The sequence below is a fragment of the Equus caballus genome, chromosome 11 (genome assembly GCF_041296265.1).
Source record: "Equus caballus isolate H_3958 breed thoroughbred chromosome 11, TB-T2T, whole genome shotgun sequence".
Lineage (NCBI taxonomy): Eukaryota > Metazoa > Chordata > Mammalia > Perissodactyla > Equidae > Equus > Equus caballus.
In genome coordinates, this window is record NC_091694.1 from 41,184,016 (window position 1) to 41,202,445 (window position 18,430).

The 18,430-nt window shown below is 36.1% G+C and overlaps 1 protein-coding gene and 1 long non-coding RNA gene across 24 annotated transcripts in view; one reads left to right on the forward strand and one right to left on the reverse strand.

Moving 5' to 3' along the window:
* The window catches only part of NF1 (neurofibromin 1), a 240,382-nt gene that overhangs the window by 69,514 nt on the left and 152,438 nt on the right, over positions 1-18,430 (reverse strand). The window lies entirely within an intron of this gene.
* LOC106783468 (uncharacterized) lies at positions 12,934-18,036 on the forward strand. Its single transcript, XR_001381260.3, has 5 exons — positions 12,934-13,041; positions 13,216-13,397; positions 14,823-14,935; positions 15,857-16,846; positions 17,423-18,036. It is a non-coding gene; the product is annotated as an uncharacterized lncRNA (long non-coding RNA).

Consider the following 18,430-nt stretch of genomic DNA (forward strand, 5'->3'; position numbering starts at 1 on the left):
TTTCTGTTCTAAGGTACCTGGGTAAAGTCTTTATCATAAATGAAATGTTAGACGTATCCAAAGATTGTGCCACTAAAGTAAAACTGCGGTTGCCACCCAGTGAATGGTTATGCCACATCATTATTTTACACACAAGCCATAATTGTTTTAAATCTAAATGATGTCCTGCTTCTGAGGAACTCTTGGCTACTTTACAGATTATATAATGGACAAAAGCTCTTCAAAAAGCTAGAAGACACTAGACTTTGCATTTTAATAAGGAAAGTTTAATGGCTTTGTTTTTTGCATTTAAGAAAAGTATTAAAAACACAATAAAAGGCTTAGGCTTGAAGACATGTAAAGGAACGGTTTTAGTGCATATTTAACAGACCATTTATTAATGGAAAATTTAAATATTTACAAAATTAAAAGCCTTCAAGGTGCAGGTGAGGGAAATTTATCTTTTGCACATCCAAAGTTAGAATCTGACTTACCTAAATTAAAAATAAGATTCGTTTCAGGATAAAATCCTGAGCAGTACTAAGGGAGGGAGAGGAAAAGGAGAGGAGGAAGGGAAGAAAGGACGGGACTCATCTGGCGCACAGCCAGGCGATGAACCTACAAAGCAGACAACAGGACTAGCACTGGGCAAGGGAGAGATCTTGACACTCCACAGCAAACTGTCCCGGGGTGCCAACTAGAAGAAAACTGAGAATCCTCTATAAACATACAAGTAAGCTACCCTATGAAATAGAGACAAACATAAAGTATAGCAAAGAGTCAGAAAAAGAAGGCCTGAAACAAGGCTAGATTAAAATGCAAGACAAATAATTGAAATGGGTGAGCCACAAATGAGGTATTTAATTTGTGAGACATAAGAAAGAATCTATTTCAAGCATTCCTAGAGTTGGGAAAAAGAGTACAGAAGGAAATTTTTATGCTCCTTCCCAAGAAATTTTAAAATTAGGATAGACTTCTTTCCAGATTTGGGAACGTTTCTATTCAGAGAGAGAAAAGTAACAACCTTCTAATGTGCTCTTTTTTTTCTTTTTAAGGACCAAGCTTATGGAAAAATTACTGTTAAGCTTCAATAAAGCAATTCTTCTCCTATGCTGACTAGCACAGTGGCTTGTGAACATTTTTCTGCCCCAGCAAACCTAACTGGCTCACTATGTCACAGAATTTCACCGTGAAGAAAAGGAGTTATTTGAATAAAGTCCCCTAAAAGATTTTAAAATGCATTACCTTTCCAAATAGGCAAGCAGTTCCCACCCGCTCCCAATCACTGATCTAGTATCTTCATCATTGATGATAGAGGCCAATTGCTTAGATATTTCCTACTCTACCACATATTTGTGTCTTGTTTTAAAAAAAACATACACCAAGTTTCACAGAAAGTAGATTTCTTAGAGATAACTGTCTTTTACTCTGAAGGTGTCAAAAATCAAATGTTGTCTTAGAAATGCTACAGAGAAAAGTGACAAGAAAGTGAAATTATGGATTACATTAGCATTAGCAGCACCTATGGCTTATGCCAATCTTATTGACATGTCTGCAAAATGCAGAGAAAAAACTCAATAAATTTACAAATAGAACACGTCAACTACATAGACTCTTAGTCCTCAGAAAGAAGTATTATCTAGCCTTTAAGTAATTAGATAACACTTCCTTCTAAGGAAATTGTGTTCTTATTATTAATGGAGGAGGGCTCATTATTGGCCACTAAGACATAACTACTGCATTACTGGGCTCCATAAACATTTCAAAATGCATTAGTCCTCAGCATCTGTCTCTCAAGAGCACAAGATATATATCTGTCCATCCATTCCTAAGGCTTGGTTCTATTTGACAAGTAATTTTTGTTTCTCACCAGTCAAGAGAATCCAAGCAAGAGCACAAACACAAAGGCAAATGCAATACGGGATAAAGTGATGGTGAAGAGTGTATGCTCTGATGTCAAAGGTTCCAGGCCTAAGTCCTGCCTCTGCCACTTCTCAGCTGTACAAGCCTGGACAAGTTACCACTGCTCTAAGTCACAGTTTCCTCATCTATAACATGGGCTGGCAGAACTTATCAACAGTGTTCTTCTCTGAGGATTAAATGGCATTATTCACGTAAAGCCTTATCACAGTGTCCTGTCGCCCCACATTCTATATACAGCAATGCTGCTGCTGTTGTTAGGATTATTATATTACATGTGTATGTCCCAGCCCAAGACTTTGAGAAATTCATGTACATAGAAACACCCAAGCTCTACATCCTAAGAGCAAAAGAATGAAAGGGTGTATTTCCTTGAGTCTCTGCTCCTCCACCCTCTAGAATTCAGGTTCAGATACTCGTGGAATAGGGACCCAGAAGAAAGAGAAACATTCACTTATCGCAGCAGAATGAGAAGATGTCTTCTCTCGCTAACATAAAAGATCACAAATATGTGCTATTCAATATCTTCCATAAAAATGCTCTGAAGCAACACCAAATTCCTTTAACTGATGTCAAAAAAGTCACACAAAAGTCAACCTAAAATCTTTAATAAGATTATTCCTTATGAAATACATTTAACAACAAGATAAGATACCATGTATTACAAATTACCAGCCAAGAACATGTTTAAAAGTGAAAAGTTATATTTCTATTAAAATCAGAATCAAAACAACTATGCCCATTATCATCAATCTTTTTAACATTAGTGGGAAATTCCAGAATTAAAAACAATAGACAAAATTATAGGAAAATAAGAAAAAAAATGATTATTATTAACAGATGAAATATCTATCCAAAGGATTCCTCAAGGACCGCCTTGAATAACGTTAAGTAATGTTAAATAAATAACAAAATAAATGCAGAAACATTAATGGTTTTCTTATATTCTGGCAACAAATAATGAGAAAATCACAGGAAAAAGATACCATTCATGACGGCAAGAAACCAAAATCTACACTGCCAAAAAATAACATTCACATGAAATGCACAGAACCAAACAGGGAAAAGCCAAAAGGAGTGAGAGGTATAAACCCAAACTTGATGGAGATGATAAAAAAAAGTCTCTCCATTCATTTATTCTTTCACTCAATAAATGTTTATTCAGTATCTGGAACGTACCAGGCACCAAAGCTCAACACAGGAGACACATCTTGATTGATATTGTAAAGACGCAATTATTTCCAGTATAATTTATGGATTAAGCCAGCTCTGACAAACATTCTAACGAAATTTTTTTGGGACATGACACAAAACATGTAAGTCCATCTGGAAAAATAAGCAGGCAAGAACAGAAGAGGGAAGAAACAGTACAAGTATCTTAGCCTTTCTCGGGAGGGAAACATTATCAGCTGTCATAAGTAAGATGAAATGTAGTGACATAAGACAGAAAGGAACATACTCACAATGCAGAAATGACAGTACAATTAGAACTCAGCACACCAGAGTTCTCTGTGCCTCCATTTCCTCAGAGGGTTGTTGTGATGAGAAAACCAGAAAATACATGTAAAGTGCTTAGAATAGTGCCTACCACACACTAAGTTCTCAAACACTGTTAACTTTACAAGGAAAGAAGTCACAAATCAAAGGGAAGGGAAAGATTCAATAAACAGTGCTGGGAAAATTGGAAAACAGTCCCATTTAACACTCACTTCACGTGATACATTTACATAACAAACTAAAAACGATAACATTAAAAGAGGAAGTCTTAAAAGCAGCAGAAGGATTTAAAAATATGTATAAAACTCTGGGTAGAAGGCTGTTTATTAGTTAGAAAAAGAAAAAAAATCACAAAGAAATCATCAATAGATTTGTCTATACAAAACTCCCAAATTTCTTTATGCTGAAACAAGAAGCCTAATAAAAACACGCAAAGAGAATACCATAAAGAGATTGTTAACCAAAAGCTCATAAAACTGATTTAAAAAGATACTTAGATTCCCAACGGATAAGTGGGCAAAGGACGCAAACAGAACCTTTAAAAGAGGGGAAGCATGGTGATTGACAAGTATATGGGAATACAGCCCAGCACATAATAATCGAGAAACAGAAATAAAATGTATACCATTCTCATTTTAAATCAGCAAGCAATTTTTAAAAAAGTAATAAAAATCGATGTTGGGGAAGACATAATAAAATAGCCACATTCACATGTTGGTACACCTCTTTTGGGCAGCAACTGGCAATTGTGAGGAGAAAAGAGCTGTTCTGAGTTGCTGCCTAGGCATTCTACAGTATGACAATGCTGCTCATATCCAGAGTCAGGACAAATAGATAAAGACCTGAGCTTAGGATTCACACCACAAATTTCTGCTTTGCTTTTCCTGGGGCACCTATTAGAATAATCACTTAGAGATGAGCCTGTGAAAAGTTAGTGACCACTGCCCCAACCACCTTATAAGTAATAGGTGCTTGCTACCCTGGGCTCTGTCTCCTGCTTGCTCATGACCTGCCATGGAGGACTGCCCTACCCCCAGTTCAATGCACCCCCTACCCATGTTTCTGGAACCTGGAGGAAATAAAACTGTGACTCTGTTTGTGTGAGCATATTGAAACCAAGCCTTCAGTTGAAATGACCCCAGGGTTTTCATTTCCCCAAAGTGGGAACACAGATGCTGAGGGAGCTCCCTGCCAACCCCATGTGCGTGGCTTGTGCCTCGTCATTCAACAGGTCATAATCTTCACGCTCTTAATTGAATACATCAGCAATGGGCCGCCCAACACAGCAACGATCAAAAACCTAAAATATTTTAACCTTTAACCTAGTAAATTCAAAGTGAATGACAATATTCTAACAGCAAGAAAAATAGTAACAATGCTAAATATCTACCATTAGGAAATTGGTTAAGTAAATGATGATCCACTAACCAGGACAGCATGTGTCCTATATTAATATTTATGAAGAGGTTTTTAAAGTCTGGGATGTGGAAAATGCAAATACTAGAATGAAAAGCAAAAATTATAGGATACAAAATACATGTTTTAGAACTATGGATAAAAACAGCCAAAAAAGAGAAATATACCAAAATGCTAATACTATATACCAAGTACGTTTTATTACTTGCTTTCTCCTTGAAAAAATGCAAGAGATCTAAGAAAAGAACTATTGAAACAGCTGTTCAAGGGATCTCTGTTGAGTAGGAAAACAAGAAAATGAGAAGACACAAAATGAACTGTGAAGAGGCAGGGTAGTCAAGTAACTAGAGGGTATCATGAAGTAAAAACCAGAGACAGAGAAGTATGATCAGAATTCTTGGAAGCACACACACATTCTAGAAGCTTACTTTAGCTTGCATGGTCAACCACTGTCAGGACTGTTCCCCAACAAATCTAACCAGACAAGCTCTTTGCTCTTCTTTTAAAAAAAACCTTCAATAATTTCCCATGTCTCAGAATAAAATCTAAACTCTTAATATGGCTTACTGTATGATCAGGCCCTTGCTTCTCTTTATAGTTTCATTTTAAAAATTTCCAGCTCCCTCACATTGTTAGTTCAAACACAGTGTCTTTCTGTCCCTCTAAGCTACTTGGCTCTCTCTTGGCCCAGGCTTTGAGAGACGCTGCATGTCTCTTTGGTACACCTCCTTTCCCTCTTCTTCCCCTGGCAAACCCTTATTCGTCCTTTTGATTTCAGTTTAGATTATCATTTCCTCCAAGGAGTTTGGTTTTTTTCTTTTTTTTTTTACCATCTTGATCTAAATTTATAAATAAAAGAATAAATTAGTATAAATCAAAGATGTGACTGGTGGGCTAACAATGACCTACTTAAGATAGACCAAGTCAAACCTCCAAGTCTTATTCTAGAGTCTAAGTTTCCTCCATTAGGTCAAAGTCATAGCTTCGAAGTCCAGAGAAAAGAGAGATCAAAGAAAAGTTAAGAATGAAGGAGGATTTGGCTAGTCTGCTACTTATCATATAACAAATTAGTTCTGAGCAGTGGGGAGTTGCCTTTGGAACAATGTCAGAGAAAGGTTCATTCTGATATCTCCGAACAATTTAATATAAGTAGATTGCTCAAGGGAAATCAGTCAGGGAAAGAGAAACAAATGCCACCTCAACATGTTAATAATGTGTTAAGCAGATTAGTTTGCTTCACACTTTGAAAAGTGTGGTACAAAGTGAGGTTTTTAAGAAGTTCAAACTTTAAAAAACGCAATTTTGGTTCAACAGCCCCAACTCCATTAAACATGTTTAGGAACAAGTTGAGACACATACAAGTGCAATATACTCATTTATCCTTTCTACGAACCATGGCCCGATATTCTGAATTTGTTGGAAGTTATTAATGAGATCAAAGCACAGAAATTAAGCATACACACACAAAACACACACACAATAAAAACAGCAAAATTGCAGAGTTCTTTTCTCATCAAAACAATTCTAAGTGTATTTGAGGTTTAATAGAAAGAGTATGAGATAAGGTTCTGTCACCTACAGCCTGTATTGTTATCTTGGGCAAGTGATTAAATGTGTCCTCTGGTAAAAATCTAGTTAAGAACATGTATTCCATATGAGTACTTTACAGGATAGACTAAAACATGTATATTAAAGCACTTTGACGGTGCTACATTAATATTTTAAAGACTACCGCTGTCCCCTGTATAAGAGATTCTCGGGTAATTAACAAGATCAGAAATGGAAATGACTAAACCCATAATGGTAAATAATCCCCCATGTATCTGTCCTCTTTAATTACACTTCAAATAACTTGTTTACAAGGGTTGTTATTTATTTATCCCAAGGGAAATAAGATTTGGCAGTAAAAAATTACATAACTGAATATTTCACATGGGTATCTCAAGGCCAAGTATCAAATAAATCTGACGAAATACTCAATACCAGGAAATGTAGTTTTTCACTTTGTGTTGTTTTGTTGCCCATAGTCACAGTTCAAACAAACAAACTGAACACTTCTGGGAGGCTGAGGGAGTTCAAATGCCTGTCAAATGCTTGCCTCAACAGAAAATAAACTAAGATTTAGCGGCTTTTCATCAAGAAAGACAAAAACAAAACATCAGTAAGGGAAAACATGGATGCCATACACCACAATAACCACTGGGAAGGCCCTCGTTTGCCAGCCAAAGCCTCAGCAACCACTGCTGCATCTGAGACACTGTGCAGCCTAAGAGTTAACTGGCATGGAGCCACACCCCTTTCCCAGTTCTATTACTCAGACATCAGACACTCAGCAGTATTTCCGCATACTGATGACAAATAATTAAAGAAAGCAAATAAATGTTTAAAAATAATTTCATCTACTTATAGGTTCTAATATTTCCTCGTGGTATGGCTTTTCTACAATGATTACAAGAAATCTTTCTTGCTTTAACAAAATATACTTGGATGAAGTGTTATGAGTCTCTTGCCATGACTCTAAATTTAAAAAAAAGCTGCAGGACATTAAATATGAACTTAGAGACACACTATAAAAGCTAAAGACTCTTTAAAACATATTAAAATTAATCAAAGTCTCAAAGAGTCACCCAAAACTAGTAAAACATCTTCATAGATTAACTATGATTTGACTATAAACTGATTTTAATTTTAAACATAAATGTCACACGACATCTAAATTTCTGTATTTTTCTTTAAAGCAGTCATGTTGGAGTCATTAAACTCTTATTCCGATGAGGCTGTCATCACTGAAAACATCCTTGGGGCCCCGCCTTTCAAATGTTACTAACAGCCAGTTTATAAGTCACACAAGAAAAAATCCATTTTAAACAAAAAATAGTATTACTAGATTTGATGTTTTGTCTTGTTTATCCCACCACAGTTAAAAAGAACATGCTTCCGGCTTTGACAGCACTTCTAAAAATTTATTTCTCTAAAATGTGCTCAAACGCAGTGGGGTTTGAAGTAAATATATCACCTCCGATAGTGACTCTTTTAAAAGGAACAATATTCACTTGGATGTATTTATTCTTAGATGCTTGGTTTAGAATTTTGCCACATTGTTTTATATAATCAAACATTGTAAGTATATCTCAGGATTATTCCCTTTCAAGGACTGCACACACAGACTAAAAGAGGTAAACCACAGTTGATTCAAAAAACAACTGCTTTTTCATAGCAATAGATGGACTGCAGCCACTAATGGTCTTTTTTCGTAGTTTGTGTCAAGTCATCCCCGCCAGATTATTTAGTATGTATTAATCACTACATTATCTTTGATGAGTAAACCAAAGCCTTGTTTCACTAATACCAAGGCCACTATACTTGTATAAACCAAGTATCGCAAGAAACAAAACTACTCAAGAAATCTTTAGGCTCAATTCAGAACTCTAATTCTAATCACCATTACTAAATTAAGTCTTCTTCCTTCAAATACTGGTGATTAACACTAGTTTTAACACTGAATGATTACATATATAATAATTAAAAATTAGGTTCATTTATTAAGTAGTCTATGAAATGCCACATACTCTGCTGGATTCTCTGAGTATCCAAATGAAGACATCTAAGGCCTAGGAGCTAAAAGTCCAATAGGTGAACAGAAAAATTACATTCCATACAACACCATGTTCACTGCAGCATTATTTACAATAGCCAAGACATGGAAGCAACCTAAGTGTCCATGAATGGATGAACGAATAAAGAAAATGTGATATATATAATGGAATATTATTCAGCCATAAAAAGAAGGAAATCTTACCATTTGTGACAACATGGATGGACCTTGAGGGTATTATGCTAAGTGAAACAGTCAGAGAAAGACAAGTACTGTATTTTCTCACTTATATGTGGAATCTAAAAAAACAAAAAACAAAAGACCGAACTCATAGACACAGAGAACAGACTGGTGGTTGCCAGAGGTATGGGGAGGGAGGAGGAGTGAAGGGGGTCAAAAGATAAAAACTTCAGTTATAAAATAAGTCCTGGGGATGTAACGTACAGTATGGTGACTATAGTTAACAATACTGTATGGGATATTTGAAAGTTGCTAAGAGAGTAGATCATAAAAGTTCTCATCACAAGAAAAAAATTTTGTAACAATGTGTGGTGATGGATGTTAACTAGACTCACTGTAGTGATCATTTCACAATATATACAAATATCAAATCATTATGCTGTACACCTAAAACTAATATAATGTGATTAGTCAATTATACCTCAATTTTAAAGAAAAATTACATTCTAATATGATCATTGTTAATTAGTAATAGAATTTGCCCTGGTTTAGTAAAGAGGCATTTATCAAAATTTGCCTAAAAAGACAGACAAGAACAAGTGTTGAGTGAGCATGTGGAGAAATTAGAACTCTTATACTCTGCTGGTGGGAATGTAAAACAATAAAGCTACTTTGGAAAACAGTTTGGCAGTTCCTCAAAAGGTTAAACATAAAGTTATCATATGACCCAGCAATTCCACTCCTAAGATATATATCTAAAAAAATAAAAAACATATATCCACACAAAAACTTGTACATGAATGTCCATGCATTACTCATAACAGCCAAAAAATGGAAACAATATCTATTAACAGACAAATGGATAAACAAAATGTGGGGACAGCCATACAATGGAATATTACTCAGCTATAAAAAGGAATGAAGTACTGATACATGCTACAACATCCAGAAACCTTGAAAAAATTACGTAAAGTAAAAGAAGCCAGTCACAAAAGAGCACACGTAGTATGATTCTATTTATATGAAACGTCCAGAAGAGGAAAATCCATAGAGAGAGAAAGTAGATTAGCAGTTGCCAGGGACTGGGCAGGGGGCAGGGTCAGAATAGGGAATGACTGCTAATGTGTATGGGGTTTCTTTTTGGGGTGATGAAATGTTTAAAATTAGAGAGTGGTGATGAATGCACAAATCTGTGAATATACTAAAACCACTGAATTGTACACTTCGAAAGGGTAAATTTTATAATATGTGAATTATATCTCAGTAAAGCTATGTTTTTAAAATCTTGCCTAGAGGAGGCAGAGTCAGGTTACTGAGATGAGTCTTGAATTTGCCCTATGTTAAAGGAAGAGCATACAAGGCCAACGGTAAGCCAATGCAAAAGCACAGAGGCATGCCGGGATGCCAGCACACAGCAGAGTAGGGCAATGGTGAGATGGTCAGTGTTGCTGAAGCATAAGGTGAGACATATAAAGTCTGGAGCATCCTTCTAGAGATGTTACTACACAGTGTGATGACTGGTCTTCTATTATTGAATTTAAATGACTAATTGAGACAAATCGTTTTATGACTTTTTTGACCACTATAGTGGAAGTAAGGTACAGAATGCTCATTTGGCATTCTGAGTTTTCTGAGCAAACTTTGTGGCTTTGCCAGCTCTTAGAGTCCTCTTGACAACTGCTCTGTTGGTACTCTCAGCAATGTATCACAAACACATTTTCTTGAGAACAGCCCAGAAGCACACATGGCTTACTCTGAACCATATCAATGACGGTAGCATCATCAGATTTCCAGAATAAGATCAGCATCTAGCCCCTTAATCAAATGACTTTCAATCTTCTTCTTTAGTTCAGCAATCTTGCGACTAATGTGAACAGTATAAGATTATGAAGAGACTTATAATGAGATGCTAAGGAACAAAGGCTTCATCTTATAAGCTAGCAGTGTTTTTCTGAAGTATGGTATGATGGGGTGGTATATGAAACAGAAACTTAATAGTTTTGTTTTTCTTTTTTACTATTATCTTTTGTTTACTAGCTTTCTAGTTATGGCAATCAATACTGATTTTTCTACTTATAGTATAATATAAATTTCTCTTTAAGAAAAAAAGATCAATAAAAAACATTGAGGAAATAATAGCATAGCTGTCGTGAAGGAATGGCAAAAATCCCAAAGGTGGTATACGAATGCCTTAAGTATGACAACTTAGCTAACAGAAGCACACGAAAAGTTTTATCTGGAAGTGACATGGTCATATTTTAGAGAGATCGTTCTGTATGTGGAAGATGGAGGGGAAAGGGTAAAACACCAGTGACAAAGAATCCAATTAGGAAGTTGTAACAGCCTAGACCAAAGATCGGTAAACTACGGTCCACGGGTGGTATCCTGCCCACATGCTACTTGTGGCCTGTATTTGTATGGCTTGCAAGCTAACAATGGGTCTTATGTTTTTAAAGAGTTGTTAAAAACAACAACAAAAAAAAGGAAAAGAAAACTTCATTTAGCTTGTAAAAACCTAAAATATTTACTACGTGGTCCTTTGCAGAAAAAGTTTGCTAACCCTAGCTTAGACAACTGATGAAGCTACAAACTAAATCTGTAGTATGAGGATAAAGCATAAAAAAGTTTCAGAAGCAGAGTTAATAAGACTTAACTAATCAAATGTATGTGGTTAAGAGCAGGTAGAAGTGAAGACTGATGCTAAGAGGCTTCTATTTAAAACTCAAGGTAGACATTACCAAGAGAAGGAAACAGGAAGGAGAGTCTTTTTTAAAAAATTAAATCACTTTTTTTCATTGACAACAAAAAATAAGAATAAATGACAACAAGCTAAAATTAGATAACAGACTTATACTATTATACCATTAGGAAGACAAACTTGCTCGAAGATGAACACTTGCCCTCAGAATAAGCATTTTGCAACTAAGGGCAAATGTGTTCTTTTTCCTATATTTCCTCTTCCTAAAATGAAGAGGCTGATATTGTACTGCAGAAAGGAAAAGTGCTTAAGTACAATTCTAAAGGGTACTCACATTTAGGTCTAACATAACAAGATCTTGTTTTTGCATATTTGCACGTCCACTTTCTCAGGAAGCTTCCAAACAGCTTCATGAAGAGTAATTGTCCACTCTGATAAGCCACTTGCTGCTACACACTAATGAACTGTTGTAAACGCTCTGCTTTTAAGTACAGGTGAAAATCCACTAGCAGCATGAAGAAAATTTTTAATCCTGACAATCTGAGCTGCTTTCAGAACTAACCAAACATACACCAATTTCAAAACTTTGAAAGTTTCAGGGACATGAGGCACAAGCGCAATGAGCACAGACATGCTTAGTACTTAAAGAGGGCTTTCTAAAAAGCAAAAAGTGCTTCCACTGCCAACAGGGTGTTTGGGTAATTGCCACTCAAGAAAAGAGTCAAGTGTCCTTTCCATGAGACAAAAACGCAAAGACCAAAGAGAAAAGTTATAGACGGGAAACTGGGACTTAATTGTTTCTAGAATAGCAATACATATTAAAACTGGAACTTGCAATTCTCAAGAAATTGCTATATGAAATTTATGAGCATACAGATGATTTTAAAAATAAGATCTCCACTTTCTCCACTTTTCTCTACTTTCTTAATTTGTGAGAGAGTCAATATGTGAAGGTAAAGTTCTAGAAACACCTAAAAAAACCAGTAGGTCAATTCAAGGTAATATAAGTATGTAAAGGAAGACACTACTCTTATAATTGCTCACTAGTTCCAAAGCTCCAGCTCTAAATACGAGAAAGTTAGAGTTCCCACACAGAAAATTAACAGCATGGTTGCTATTCTTATATCAATCACGGCTACTGTTCACCAAATGCTCACCACATACTAGATGCTCTAATGAAGGCCATACAAATATTATCAAAATTAATACTCACAATAATACTGTGAACCTGATACAGATCCACAATCTCTTATCAGAACCCTTGGCGGGGGCAAGATACATTTCTCAACTCAGAATTATTCAGATTTTAGGAAGACAATATAGTGCATCTACTATTTGTGGTGGCTCAGGTTCCAGCAGGAAACAGGTGGCATACTCAAACTGGCATATTAGAGGTTACATATAGAAAAGAGGGAAGGGTTTGGGGAAACTACAAGAGATAATGAGATACCAGACCAGAAGGAATGGGGGCAGGGAGCAGCTACCAGAAACCAGACACAGAGAGGGTCACCTGACAAAAACTATTATCTTCATGGAGGGATGCAGCCAGCCCACAGTGACCCTGCAGGAAGGGAGCCAAAAGAATCCATACCCCAACCTTACTCGTTTTCTTCCCTCCAATCTCCTGCTTGTATTCCACACAGGCCAACTGGAAGCTAGTGAGGAAAGAAGCCCAATGATATCCTCCACTCATGTCAGCTTCTCAGGGCACAGCTCAGGGTGGAGAAGAAGAGAGAGTGGATTCGAAGAGGCAAAGGTGGGTTATCCAGGACGTAATCGTATTAGTCAGGAAAGACTAACTTTTATCACAAACGACCCCGAAACATCACAGGCTAAGACAAGAACAGTATTTCTACTTATATCACGTCATCCAGTAGTTCTACCATCTTCTAAGGTCTTGGAGACCCCCTACTGAACCTTCTGTTTCTAGGAAGTATTGATAGAAGACAGCAAGAATGGAAGATTGGTGAGAAGTTAGACACCAGGCCTGGAAGTGACATACATCATTGGAACCCACAGTTTACTAACCAGAACTCAGTCACATGTCACTAACCAGGAAGATGCTGGGAGTGGTATGGTGATGTACCCAGAAGAAACAGGAGAAACACAAATGTAAGTAATAGCTTTAACGTATATTATGTAACACTCCAGTGGAATTTGAGACAGCACCCCAAAATCAATCTCATTAATATTTCTGCAGTGAAACATTAATATCCACACTAAGTGGGACAAATATAGATGATGATAAAGATAATGAAAAGTCTCACACTGATGTAGGTTAGGTGCTTCCACCAAATAAGTTTTGGTGCCAAACTTTTTTTTTTTTAATTAAGATTATGATAGTTTACAACCTCGTGAAATTTCAGTTGTACATTATTGTTAGTCATGTTGTGGGTACACCACTTCACCCTTTGTGCCCTCCCCCCATCTCCCCCTTTTCCCTGGTAACCACTGATCAGTTCTCCTTGTTTATATGTTAACTTCCACCTATGAGTGGAGTCATATAGAGTTTGTCTTTCTCTGTCTGGCTTATTTTGCTTAACGTAATACCCTCAAGGTCCATCCATGTTGTTGCGAATGGGACGATTTTGTCCTTTTTTATGGCTGAGTAGTATTCCATTGTGTATATATACCATATCTTCTTTATCCAATCATCAGTTGCTGGGCACTTAGGTTGGTTCCACGTCTTGGCTATTGTAAATAATGCTGCGATGAACATAGGGGTGCATGGGACTCTTGGAATTGCTGATTTCAGGTTCTTAGGATATATACCCAGTAGTGGGATGGCTGGGTCATAAGGTATTTCTATTTTTAACTTTTTGAGAAATCTCCATACTGTTTTCCATAGTGGCTGCACCAGTTTGCATTCCCACCAACAGTGTATTCGGGTTCCTTTCTCTCCACAACCTCTCCAACATTTCTCACTCTTGGTTTTGGATATTTTTGCCATTCTAATGGGTGTAAGGTGATATCTTAGTGTAGTTTTGATTTGCATTTCCCTGATGATTAGTGATGATGAGCATCTTTTCATGTGTCTATTGGCCATCCTTATATCTTCTTTGGAGAAATGTCTGTTCATGTCCCCTGCCCATTTTTTGATCAGGTTGTTTGATTTTTTGTTGTTGAGCTGTGTGAGTTCTTTATATATTATGGAGATTAACCCTTTGTCAGATAATAACTTGTAAATATTTTTTCCCAATTAGTAGGCTGTTTTTTTGTTTCGATCCTGTTTTCCCTTGCCTTGAAGAAGCTCTTTAGTCTGATGAAGTCCCATTTGTTTATTCTTTCTATTGTTTCCCTTGTCTGAGGAGTTATGGTGTCCAAAAAGATTCTTTTGAAACTGATGTCAAAGAGTGTACTGCCTATATTCTCTTCTAGAAGACTTATTGTTTCAGGCCTAATCTTTAGGTCTTTGATCCATTTTGAGTTTATTTTTGTGAATGGTGGAAAAGAATGGTCAATTTTCATTCTTTTACATGTGGCTGTCCAGTTTTCCCAGCACCATTTGTTGAAGAGACTTTCTTTTCTCCATTGTAGGCCCTCAAGCTCCTTTGTCGAAGATTAGCTGTCCATAGATGTGTGGTTTTGGTGCCAAACTTTTTTTGACAAAACTTTAGCTTTTCAGAGAATTTCAGACTTCAGAATTGCAGGTAAGGGATTATGAATGTGCATTATAATCCACGTTATGCAAATGAAGAGACTTCTCAAAATAATAGCCAGAAAGTAGAGATGGGACTTAAATTCAGGTCTGTGACTTGGAAATTTATGCTTATAATGCAGGGAAAACTGCAAATGACCAAACGTCTTATTACTCCAGACATCACTAATGATATCAGCACTCAGAAATGAAGAAACCACGAGGAGATATTTCAATAAATTCTAATGTTTCTTGTATCCTATTCTGTAACAGCACTCATTGTGCTCACAGGTGAACAGACTACAAAGAATAAGAGGTTGTGCCTGGCCACAAGAAAGCCAGAATATGGTGGAAGAAAGGTTTAGGATACATCTATGGCAAAAAGCAGACTCTGATAAGTGCTCTAGAGGTATGAAGTCGTGGGACAACTGATTCTAAAGTTAGAATTAGGCAAGGCTCACATAAAAGGTGCTGCCATCAGAGTTAGATCTTGAAGGAAGAAAAGAAAAGTAGTTCGAAGGGGGAGGTTATACAAAGATACAGAGGTGGGTGTATTTAAAGGCCTGAATAATGGTAAACGATTTTTGTTTGTTTGGGAGCATATGAGTGCTGAAAAGTTCAGAATTTTAAATTTTACTTAATTATCATCAAGAGACCTGGGCAGCCTAAGATCAATAAGAAAAAGAAGATAATGAGAAACCCATGGTTGGAGAGCCATTTGGCTAGGTAATGATGCAATTAACTGAGAAAGAGATCATGAGAATATATCTGGGTACATGAATAGGAAGGGGAAAATGTTGAGTTTTAAATTTTAAATAAGTTGAGATTGAGGTGTTTGAAGCATCACTAAAGAGTTGTCTGTGCATTATCTGAATACTCTGATTTATAAAAACTACTCCGGTTGCTAAGAGGTTTTTTTATGTTTACTCCTTAGGTCTGATCACGCTAACCTCCAGTTAAGTAAGGTGCTATATTATGTGTACCATATAAATAAGATTTAGCAAGCACTGCTTCTATTCAATCAGGAGAAAAAAAAATCTTCCTAGCAAAGTAAAACAAGTGAGGAACATGTACTGACTTGTACTTCGGCCATTTATGGAGCAATTTGCTTGTGTATGTCAACACCATTGTTCACAACTCTGCAATTTTTAATAAGTGCTGGCCAATGTGATGAAAACATTAGCACAATACAACCCAACTTCCCTGTATGCTAGCTATCAAGGAAAAGGAGTGATCAAAAGACAAAAGTCCTTTAAAGAATTGACCTAATGTCCTTCAACGTGGGTGGTTTAACGTAAAAATATTTTGTAAACTCAGTATGAAAGTATCATTTTCTTATGCAATTCTTTTCTTATTAAGTCGGCTTTATATTAATAAAGTTTAATTTCTTTTCTAATAGGTTACTTTAATTATTTACTAGAAATTAAATTCCTGCAACACTATATTCCTAAATTACTTTTAATATTTCAAAATAACCGTGGCCAGAATCTACCCTATAAACACATATACAAGATGCCTTAAGAAAAAAAAATAGACATCTAGCTCTAATATACTTAACTTGATTTTAAGTCATGATAATCTCAAGCAAAATAGTATATTCCTCTAGGTAGAGTCAATCCAGTGAAAAAAATTCACTAACGTATACGTGGATAAGAAGAATAACAAAGTGGTATTCACTGGGTTCTTTAAATCAGCAAGTGAAGACTTTATTTGAATCTCTTGATCCCTGCCAAAGTCCATCTGTTTACACCGATTGTTTGGAACGCTCAACGGAGTATTTACAAAGAGCAAACAGCAGGTTAAGTTTAGAACACGTGACTTCCTCAATAATTATATTTAAATAGCACACGGTTAGAAGTTAGATTCGCCATAGGACACTGGAGAAAGCCTGAATTCTTAGTCTTCAAAGAAAAAACACCAAAAGGTAATTTGAAATTTTCTCAATTACATATTAGAACCAAATGTAACTTTTAGTATATATTATATTTCTAAAATTAAAGCTTGAGGTTTAAGCTTAAAAACAAACAAAAAAAGAATATTTAACCATGTCCAATATGGGCTAGTTGCATTATCTCAAATGTGGCAAGTCACTAGATTTGAATATAAGATAAAAGAAAATTAGCCTTACTTTAAAAATGGTTTACTATTAAACTTTTGGTATATGTCTATACTATGTCTTCACCACATCTTCTAAAGAATACTGGACTAAGACTCAGACTCAAGTTCTAGTCCTGATCATTTTTATCATTTAGATACGCATCCTCAGGCAAGTTATGCCCTTTATCTAAGCCCGTTTGTAAAATGAAGGGGTGAACTGGATGATTTCTAAATTTCCTTCTATCTTAAAAACTATGAAATTTCTTAAACCAAAGGTTGGCATTTCCCCAGTGCGGAGACGAGGTTTCCTTCATTCCCCCCCCCACCCCTTTAAAAAAAGCTAGTTCTTAGGTTTGTTTGTGATCCAAGGTTAGATTACATTTCTATAATTATTTTGAAACAGGAAAATGATGTTCAAGCTATCACTCATCAGCCTGCTCCTCCTGTTTGTTGATAACACTCAAACGACCTCAACTCCTGTGACAGTCTTGAGTCCCAGTGTGAGCCTGTATTCTAAGACAACTCTGAATTCCCAGACAACCTCGAATCCCAAGATGACTTCAAATCCCAGGATAATTCTGGGAACAAGAGTGACCTCTAAGATAGTTACAAGCAGGAATATGACGACTACAAAAAGCGGTGGCACCATACTGAATCCAATGGACAACATTCACTTTCTTTTCTATGTAATATTTTTGCTGTTTTGTGTGCAGTGAGGCTGAAGTGGACTTCAACTGTCTGCATTCTTATGTCAGTTCATTATTATCTGCTGAATGACAACAAGCACACTAGGAAAATCAAATTTATTTCAACTTACTTCTTAGGAAGTTATTATCCTAGCTTAATTTGGTTGTCTGCAAATTTAATTGTGTAAGTTTAATTATCACCTTAATATGATGGTTTCCTTCCTTATAAATGCTAAAATAAGTGAAATACCACATTTGCCTTTTAAGTGTTTGCAAAACTGAATTGAAACTCAGACTTTTACATTAAAGGTGTAAGAGAAGAAACCAGAAATCATGTTGGTGATGTTTAACCAAAGTATGCTTCTGTGTGTGTGTGAGAGAGAGAGAGAACGAGATACGGGACAGTGGATGGGGGATGAGGAGTGATGTGTGTTGTTTTTATGTTATTTTATTTTTTACTAAATAGACAAAAAAGTGCCAATCTGGTAAGGAATAACTCCAGTGCTCTACCAAAACAATACAGCTATCTGTGTCACCATATTTCATGAATGTGTAACAGTAATATGCTGTTATAGTAAAAAAAAGGTACCAACTCTGCTAACCTGTGTAATACAGTTTGCTCCAATGACAAGATTATCTTGCTCTGAGTAAACCGTTGTCTTGTATTTCAAAAGGTCATTTGTAAATCAGATGCCTAGAATTCAGAACTTGTCCCTACAGAAATA